The sequence below is a fragment of the Chelonoidis abingdonii genome, chromosome 17, assembly GCF_003597395.2.
Source record: "Chelonoidis abingdonii isolate Lonesome George chromosome 17, CheloAbing_2.0, whole genome shotgun sequence".
In the NCBI taxonomy this organism is placed as follows: domain Eukaryota; kingdom Metazoa; phylum Chordata; order Testudines; family Testudinidae; genus Chelonoidis; species Chelonoidis abingdonii.
In genome coordinates, this window is record NC_133785.1 from 7,865,180 (window position 1) to 7,875,119 (window position 9,940).

Sequence of the window (9,940 nt, forward strand, 5' to 3'; positions counted from 1 at the left end):
AGCTGCTACCCTACTACAAATCATCTACCCCTCCTCACATCCTAGAGACCATCCTGATTTTCCACAGAAATTGCACCAGCTTCCAGTCCTCTAGTCTTTCTTTAGACTCTTGTCAATATCAAACTAGCAAGGTTTTCTACCTGCCAACAAGGAGCAAGCGGCAGAATATGCTAAGCTTTTGGCCCAGAGAATGAAGGAGGCCAAGGAAAAACACCAGGAGCAGATAGCCAAGAGAAGACAATTGTCCTCATTGAGGGCCTCTACATCTAAATCGAAGTCAAGCCAAAAGTAAAAGATGTAACTGATTAAGAAAATAAATCTTTTATGGTAGGGGAAAAAAAAACAGTCTCATAACTGCTGGGGTTGGTCCTTCCCTCTGCCTCTCCCTGATCAGGAGCTGGGGCTGCAAGTGGCCTTAAGGCTCTGTGACCTTTAAGGCTTGCTCTGGATTGGGTTTCTGGCCCTGTAACCAGAGGTTCTGGATTCCTAGCACTCAGGTTATCTTTCTCCTGCCTCCACATTCTGCCTAGCATCACGCCCTACTCTGAAATCACCCAGGCAGATCCTTACAGGGAAACTTTAACTGGCCTGAGGGTGTGGGGGACTTGGAAGAGACTAGGACCCACCCTATGCCAGTAAACTGTGTTTGGTAGAGCCTCTGTCCCTAATCAAGCTCTAATGAGCCTGGGTATTAACAGAAACAATGGGCTAATAAGGTCTTGTAGGGACAGTGCTTCCAATCTTATGCCCGCTATACAAAGAGCAGAGGAGAGGTGACCCTGCCAGTCAGAACTGCTAGGTTCTACTCCCAGCCCTGGGAAGGAATATAGAACCTGGGGATGGGGGCTAGGACCTCTGGCTTCTTTTCCTGGCTTGAAAGGGGTACCGTGAAGCAGCCAGAGCAGCTGAGAAGCAAGCAGACTCCTGGGCTGTCTGGTGCTGGAAAAGGAGTGAGATTTAATAGGTTAGAGCAGGGAACTGGGGCACAGGACTGTTTCCCTTGTCTGTGCTGAAGTTTCCCCCTTTATGACACAGGATGGTAATGCTTGCTCTGAAAGCTACAGCTGCCAAACTGCAGCCCAAGAGCCCTCTAGGAAATTCTAAGTGTTCTGGTTCTCCCAGCAGGTCCACTGTGGGCTCTGTCTCTGAGGGCTCTAAAACACAGCGATTGTCTATAGCAGTGTTTCTCAAACTTTTGTAGTGGTGACCCCTTTCACACAGTGACCCCCACTTATCCATTAAAAACACTTTTTTTTTTTAATTTAACACCGTTATAAATGCTGGAGGCAAAGTGGGGTTTGGGGGTGGAGGCTGACAGCTCATGACCACCCCCCATATAATAACCTTGCAACCTCTTGAGGGGTCCCAACACCTAGTTTGCAAACCCCTGGGTTATAGGACCCTGCACATTAGCCCAAGTTGACCAGGAATGATAGTTGTGGGCCTTTAGCTGCTTCTGTAGCTGCCTGCTTGTTACCCTCTGTGCCTTCTCACTAGCAGGCATGAAAATGGGCATGGCCCCAGGCGTGGGTGGTATGCACTAGGCCCCACACCTGCCATCTCCCCACTGCGCTCTTTTTTCCCTCCTCTCTGGTCAGGGGTGAACTGGCTAATGGTGTCACTTAAAAATACCACCACTAGGTTTCAGTTGAAGGCCTAGCTGCCCTTTAAATCCATGGGTGTCAGCATGAGCAACCCCCTCCTGTTTAATTTCACATTAGATTCCAGAGTGAACACGTGACTGGTATTTGCACTGCTGCCAGAGTGACCCCTGCCAATTGTATCTTGAATTGTTGCCAGGAGGTACCAGTGTGAACACTCCCTTTACATGAGGTGGAGCAGTTCATGCTGTCCTCAGAGCTGCAGACCTCAGCCTTTAGCTGACCCTCTCTTGGCATTTTGAGGAGTGTCCTTATCACTGTAAGCAGTAGGGTCTGGATTGCTCTTTTCAGTTAAATCCCATGGTCAGAAGCACTAGGAGCCAGAGTCCGTATCCCGGTTGGGCTTTGGGGGACGTGCTCTGCCACGCCCTACTTGAGGCCTGGGCAGGTTGCTCAACTGTGGTTCTACCTCAATCAAACTCAGGCCATTATCTTCTTAAAGGTGAGTCAAGAACAGGCCAAGCCCCATCCCCTGTGTGCTGCCAGGTGCACTAATCCTGCTGCCTTAATCTCCACAGCCAGACTGGTTAATCTCCTGGCTCGCTGGGATCAGTCTCACACCCCAGAAGTCCAGGGAAAGGGATGAGCATGGAGAGATGTGGCCTTTGCACCTGCCTTGGGAGCTTCTCTGGGCTGGGAGGCTGGAACCTCTGCTGGGAGTGACGTGGGCCCAGTGCCCCAGACTGGTGCAGGGGGTCGCTAGCAGAGTCGGGGGTGGGGAGATATTAAAGGATGCAGTCCCATTAGTTAGTGCTAATGCTGGTCCCATGCTAGAGGGCGCTGTGCTGCAGGGAGCAGGCTAGGGCATCAGTAGGGGGCACTCTCCCCTTGGTCAGTGCTGGCCCTAATGCCCCTGTGCAGCAGTAGGGGGTGCTGTGCAGCTAGAAGGTGCCACATTGCAGATGAGAGGTACAAAGAGGGTGAGAAGCCTTGGCATATTAAATGCCCCTAAACTTAATAAATGCAGAGTTAAGGTTGCCCACTGTGCCTTGGATCCATCCACAATATGGAGAGCGGCTGAACTTAAACCTCTGATAACCAGAAAGAACCTTAACTCTGCCCCCCGTGCTGGCACTAGCCAGTAGTTTGATGGTTCAGGAAGGATATTGCAAGGGTTAACCTGCTACTGCCATAGGGGGTGGGTTCTCTAGCTGTCACCCTTCAGATCAGCCCTGGCTGCCTTCCTGGAAGGCCCTTTGGTCATATGCAAGTGAGGGGGCTCAGTGCAGAGGGAGCAAGGTGACGTGCTCTGGGCTGGGGGGTAGAGTAGGTGATCTATCTGTCTTCCTGGCCTTCCAACTCCCCACTCAGGAGCACTGAGGAAGGCATCGGAGGCGGTCCCATTCTTTGTGTTGTGTGGTATTATGTGGACTCAGATTCCAGCACTTCCCTGCCTGCCCTGCAACAGCAGACTCTGCAGTGGGTGTAGCTGTGCTGAACTGGGAGGGACTAGCTGGGGCAGCCTGGCACTGTGCTGCGGCAAGAGGGATGTGTGCGCCTTAAGGGATCATTTCATCCCTGAGAGCAGTGGATTATGTCCACAGGGCTGCACCGGGGTCTGCTCGCCATGGGGGCCATCAGCAGCCTGGTGGTAGAAGTGCCAGGGACTGAGTGACTGCTGTGGCTCAGAAGAGATGCTAAGGGGAGGGATCACATAGCAAGCCCAGGGTAGGCTGTTAGAATGGTTAGTTAGATGGGTATCGGGAGTTGGCCCTTCTGTTACCCCGCAGGGCTGGAGGCCAGGCAGTGGAAGCCCCAGACAAAGCCCTCCCAGGGCCTGGGAAGGAGTCAGGGGCACTGGTGATGAGGACCCCTGCAAGGCCATGCCCAGGCATGAGGGGGTGCCCCTCAAGGTGAGCTTACCTATGTATCACCCTGGCTGTCTGCTGGGGCTGCCCCTCAGGGGGAATCTAATCTTCTCTCCTGGCTCCCTATGTGTGAACTGGGATCTGGCTAGGGGACCCTGCCCCTCTGGAATGGTATGACCTTCTCTCCCTGGCCCCACAGGAGCTGAGGTCTGGGGCTGTTCTGCCCCTCTGAGAGGAATCTGACCCTCTAATCCAATGTGTGAGCCAGCATTTGGGGCCCCTGGCTGCCTGTGGCAGTCTGAGCCCTTCTCCTCACCACTCCTCTGTGAGGGCGTATGTGGGAGACTCTGGCCCTCTGAGGGGGTCTGAGTCACATTGCCACAGCTACTGCAATGGGAATTCCACCCATTACAAGCAAGGCAGTATCCTGGGACCAGAGCATGGGAGCTGCTGCCAGAGACCCAGGGTGCTGCAGGATTCTCCCGTCAGACACACAGGGCCCTTGGGATTCAGTAGAGCCCTGGTGGCATTAAAAAAAACAAAGCCTTTTCTCAAAGCCCACTGGGAAACCAAGCCAATAACGAGGTGCGAGCGGAAATGGATCCCGGGGCGGGCTGTACGGATCACTTAAATCCCATCTCAATCCTGGCAATAGGGATTTACAGCACACACAAGGGGTGACTGTCACCCAGGGGCAGGGATTAGGGGATAGAGAGATTAGACCAATAATGAGACTGGGGAGCTAGAGAGTGAAATTAGGGAGATCAACAGAGAGTTTAGCGGGAAAGAGGGAGATTAGACAGGTAGGTAGAGAGATTGGAGGGGGGTGGGGCTGAACTGTAGGGGGATGAATAGATGGCCTGCTGTGTCCGGAGATAAAAGGGTGTGTATGGGGATGGATGGATGTTTACGTACAAGGATGGATCAGTAAATGGGGAGGTGTATGGGGATGGATAGGTATGAGTATAGAGACAGACAAGACAAGTAAGGTATATCTAACATTAGACCAACTTTTGTTGGTGGAAGGTGCAAGCTTTTGAACTACACAGAGGTAACCTTCAGGTCTGGGGAAAGAAATCTGAGTGTCTGAGCTAAATACAAGTCAGGACAGATATGCATAAGGGATCACATTGCAGGAAGCCATTTGAGATGGAGTGGCCCACCAGGGTGAGATTGTGATGTAAAAGGCGTTTGAAATGCACCATTAAGAGTTAGCAGGCAGGTGTGTGTTATAGATTCCTGTAATGAGCCACGAAACCAGTATCCCACTAAGTCCATGGGTTTTAGTGTCTAGTGGCGCTATGGATTTATGCTCCCAGGTGTTGTGCAGGTTTCATTTGAGGATGAGTCTGGAGAGGTCTGATACAGAGTGAGCATTTGGTGAGAAGTGTTTGCCCCTGGGTGACAGGGTGTTTTTGTCTTTTATCATTTTTCTGTGTGAGTTCATTCAAGAGTGTAGGCTGGTGCTGCTTTGAGTTGGTGAGTCCTTGTCTGCGGGGAGTTTGCTTCTGACCATGAGCTTGGCAAGATTGGGGGTTGTTTGAACGCCAGAAAGGGGGTTCAGGAAAGACTTTTTTTCCAGGATGTGGGTCCCATGGAGTATGTCTTGAAATTGTTTGAGGATCACCCATGTGGGTTCCAGTGTGGGATGGTAAGTGACAGCTAGGAGTGTGCCGCTGATGGATCTTTTTCCTCCTTGTATTGAAGCAGGTTCTCTTGGGGTATTGGGAGGCCCATTCAATGATGTGATCTACTTCTGTGGTGGAGTGTCCTTGTTTGGTTAAGGTGGTTTTAAGTTTGTTAAGGGGTGTATCCCAGACTTTCTCCTCAGCATATTCTCTGGCATCTGAGTGCCTGGCTGTAGAGAACAGATTTTTTGGGGTCTGGGGTGGTTGTTGGATCAGTGGAGGTGAGTGTGGTGATCTATGGGTTTCTTGTACATAGTCATTTATAGGGTTCTGTTGCTGAAGCTAATTAGAGTTCAGGAAGCTGATGTGGGTGGGGAGTGTTAGAGAGTTTCATAGATAGGGACTGGTTGTTGGTGCCTCTGACTTCAACTTCCTCTCTGCCTGGGGGATCCTCAACTCTGCCCCCCGCCCACCCCTACTCCACCCCTTCACCCAAGGCCCCACCCCTGCCCTGTCTCTTCCCACCTCCGCTCTGCTCCAGCTCAGTCTCTTCCTGCCCCCTCCCCAGATCATGCCCCATCCTCACTCCTCTCCCTCCCTCCCAGTGCCTCCTGTATCCCACGGAACAGCTGTTCTGCAGGCGGTGCTGGGAGGGAGGGGGAGGAGTTGATTGATGGGGTGCCGGAGGGCAGGAGGCGCTAGGGGAAGGGGGAGTTTGGCTGCCAAGCACCCACTAATTTTTTTCCATGGATGCTCCAAAAATATAATGTCCCTCAGGTATCTTGTTGAGTTCATGGCACATTTTTGTTTTTGTTTTCAGAAATTCTTCCTTGCGGTGGCCTGTGTAGAGGTTAGCATATCGAGGCCCCATCCTAGTACCCATGGCTGGTTCCATGATTTGGACTAAGTGTGTGTTTGTTAAATGTAAAATGTTATGGGTGAGGATAAAATGGATGAGTTTGGGGTGGATTTCTGAGCACTGTACATTATCCTATAAGTAAGTGAGGCAGGCAGTGATGCTGTCATGGTGAGGGATGTTGGTGTCTAGGGAGGTGATATCCATGGTGGTGAGGATGGTGTTCTGAGGGAGCTGGTTAAAGTTGAAGAGTTTCTGGAGGAAATCGGTAGCCTCTTGGAGGAGGCCTTTTGTGTGCTGGGTGGTTTGAGGATGGTTTCTATGAGTCCTGATATTCCTTAAGAAAGAATGACATGGCCAGTTATGATGGGTCCGGCTGGGTTCCCTTGTTTGCGTATCTTGGGAAGCATATAGAAGGTCTTTGGGGAGGGTTTGTGGGGGATGAGGTTTCGGGAAAGAATTTTATGATCTCCTTAAATACCTGGGTGAAATGTGGCTTGGGGGATTCTTTGAATTCTTTATGCTAGATGGTGTCGGAATGTTGTCAGCTGGTCTTGTTGACGTAGTCATTGCAGTTGAGGACCAAGATGACGCCCCATTTATTGGCGTGTTTGATCACTATCTGGTGGCTGGATTTCAGGGACTGTATAGCTGTCCTCTCAGTGGCAGAGAGGTTGTTGTGGGTGTGATGTTTGTTAAAGATTTCACTGTTGATTGTTTTCCTGAAGCAATTGATATAATGATACAGTGTGTGGTTTCGTCTGATGGGTTATGGTCAGTCAGATGGTTCTTTTTTCTTATGACTATTGGTGGGGATGTGATAGTTGTGAATGATCTCATCTTTGTGAAAGAATTCCTTGAGGTAGAGTCATCAAAATTCTTAATAGTTAGTACAGTATCAGGTTCGATGGTGGGCAGAAGTTCAGTCCCTTGGAGAGTACAGATACTGTATTTTAGTTCAGGTGGAAGTAGTCTTGATAGGTAGATTATATTGGGGTGTTGTGGCCACGTGCTGGGTGCTGGTGTCACGGTTTCACTTACAGGTGGTTGTCTGTTGGTTGTTGCAGTAAGTTTCACTTTTTGTTTGTGTTGCTGGATGGCTCTCATCAATTTTTTTTAGATAGATCCTTTTGGTTTCCTGCATTATCTCCAGGTAGGTTTCCTGATTGTTTTCTTCCAGTTCATGGGAGCATGTGATGATTTCTTGTTTGAGCTGGTCTTCTCTGCAGTATGTAAGGTGCAGGAGATGGTTCCTCAGTTTTTCTGAAGAACAGATAAAATAATGGGGTGTGTGGGGATGGGTAGATTAGCTGATGGTGGTGTGCGGGTGGGGGTGAGTGCATTAGCAGATGGGGTGTGGGGAGTATGAGGGGTTACATTTGGTGATGGGATTTGTGGGTGAGTGTGGGGGGGTGGGTATGGGGTGCATGGGTAGAGGGTGAGGGCGGTACATTAGCTGATAAGGTGAAGGGGGTTTGAGGGTGGGGGTGAAGAGGTACTTGAGCTGATGGGGTGTGTGGGTGGAAAGTGAGGGGGTACATTAGCTGATGGAGTACATGGGTGAGGGTGGGGAGCAAGGGGGTACATTAGCTGATGGGGTAAGGGTGGAATGTGGGGGGGAGGAGGTACATTAGCTGATGGGGTATGTGGGAGGGGGATGAAGGGGGAATGAGGGGGTACATTAGATGATGGGGGTGCGTGCGTGGAGAATCTGGGGGTACATTAGCTGATGGGGTATGTGGGTGGGGGATGAAGGGGGAATGAGGGGGTACATTAGATGATGGGGGTGCGTGCGTGGAGAGTCTGGGGGTACATTAGCTGATGAGGTGAAGGGGGTGAGGCGGTACATTGGCTAATAGGGTGGGGGGGTGAGTAGCTCAGATAAGCACGTGACACCCTCCGCTGTCCGCCTGTGACTGCCCATCACGGACTTTACTGCCATGACCTTGACACGGGTCAAGTTACCAACCCAGCGGCTGCAGCGTGACACGCGCACTGCGGCACGTTCTCCGCAGGCGCTCGCTCGCGCCGGCAGGGGCCTGCGCAGTGCAGGGCATGCTGGGAGTTGTAGTCCTTGCCTAGCTTTCTAGGACCGAGATTTGCACGGCTCCCTCTCTCTCCCTTCCTCTATACACACGTTCTGGCTGCCTGCCCCACCCCGTCTGTGCCAAGCTATGAATGGCAGGTGCCATTCATAATCATTCACCCGCCTTTGCGTGCTCAGCTAGCCCAGGTGTGCAGCTGCAGTGTAGCTCTGTGCAAGGACTGGGAGAAGACCTGTGGGAGGCACATGGGGAGGTGTCAGCTGGGAAGGAGGTTGAGGAAATATTGTCATTCAGCAACTCTAGTGCCAAGGTGCTGAGAGCTGCTTACAAATGTCCCCTGGCCCTGGCTTTGATCCCTGGCTCAGGGAGGCGGGGGTCTAGCTAGTTAGAGTAGGGAGGGGCTGAGATTCAGGACTCCTGGGTTCTATTAGGAGCCCTGACAGGTAATGATATGTAGTAGCTAGAGTGGGGCTGGGTGAATGGGTGATGGTCAAGTGACATGCCTGGCTTCAGTGGAGCGACATGGTGGGCCTTGCTGCTTCCTTCTTGTGCCTGCATTGAACCTGTGGGGCTGATACTGAGGCCTGGGCTATGCTACCAATGGTTCAGACAAGGGTGATTTTTTTGTTTTTTAAGTGACATTGCTATATTGGCAAAAGCCATAGTGTAGAAGCAGCGACACTGGCAAAAGAGTGCCTGTGCTGGTAGAGCCTTATTTCACCTCAGCTCAACCCACCAAAGCACTCGTTTGCTGGTAGAAGCGACGTCTCCACTAGGAAGGTTTGCTGTGATAGCTATATTGGTTTATATATATATAATGTACACCTCCCCCTACTTAGCTTTTGCCATAATGCTTTGAAGTGAAGTCTCAGCCATACTGCACTATTATGAAGGAGGAACTTGGTTCTGGCTGAGAAAAATACTGGTAACCTTGGAAAAGGGGAATATAAAAAGAGGGATCAGTAGTAAAGAAAGATCTTGATCTCCCGTCCTCCCCTTCTCAGTGCAAGGGGGACAGGATTGCAATACCATCTGTTCAAAAAAGCCCAGCTCCCCAGTAATATGGTGTGGAAAGCTCACACACACTCCTTACGAATGTGTGCGTGTACACTGACACACACATCCTCACACTCATGCATGCACATACACACTCATGGATGCACAAACACACAATACTCACACCTGCACACAGCTTTGTGCGCACACAGAATAAGGATCTGAGAGTTGAGGCCCCTGAACTGCATGCCAGAAATAGAAATGAATATGACAGGGCAATCTTCCCTTGCCTGATCCCTTCTTAGAGGTGAGGGGAAAAAATAGCACAAGGTTAGCACACTGCTCTTTTCATAACTCTGCTCTTCAGGGGAGGGGTTTTGCTCAATTGATTATTCATGAGGGGGAGGGGCACACAGAGAAGTGGGTCTGGGCCCTTTCAACTCTTGGGCAATGGTTCTAATCCAGACCCTGGGCGGGGGGACTGGCTGGCTTGGGGTGACGGGAAATCGGATATGGGGCCTTTTCCCACTAGGGGCTGCTGATTCCCATGTGGCCCCAAGGTAGATAGTGATTGGTTCTGTGGAGGGGGCAGGAAATGGGGTATGGGGTCTTTCCTTTATATGGGTCACTGGCTCTGTTGCAGGAGTACAGGTGGACTCTTGAGTTTTCAGTCATTTAAGTGTGCAACCATGGGTGCCAAGTGCACGCTGGGCTGCCAGTGTCGTGTTGTAATCCTGACAGTGGGATACTGTCCTAAGGGCCTGGCTCCCCTGGAGCAGGAACCAAGCAGCCCAGCCAGTCAGACTGGCAATAGTGGAGGTCAAGCTTACACACTAAAAATAGCAGGGTGGCCACTGCAACTGCAGTGGAAAGTTGCGCTAGCCACCTGAGCTCTGATCCAGTGGGGCCCAGCAGCCCGATCTGGTGACCAAGCTGCAATGTCCAC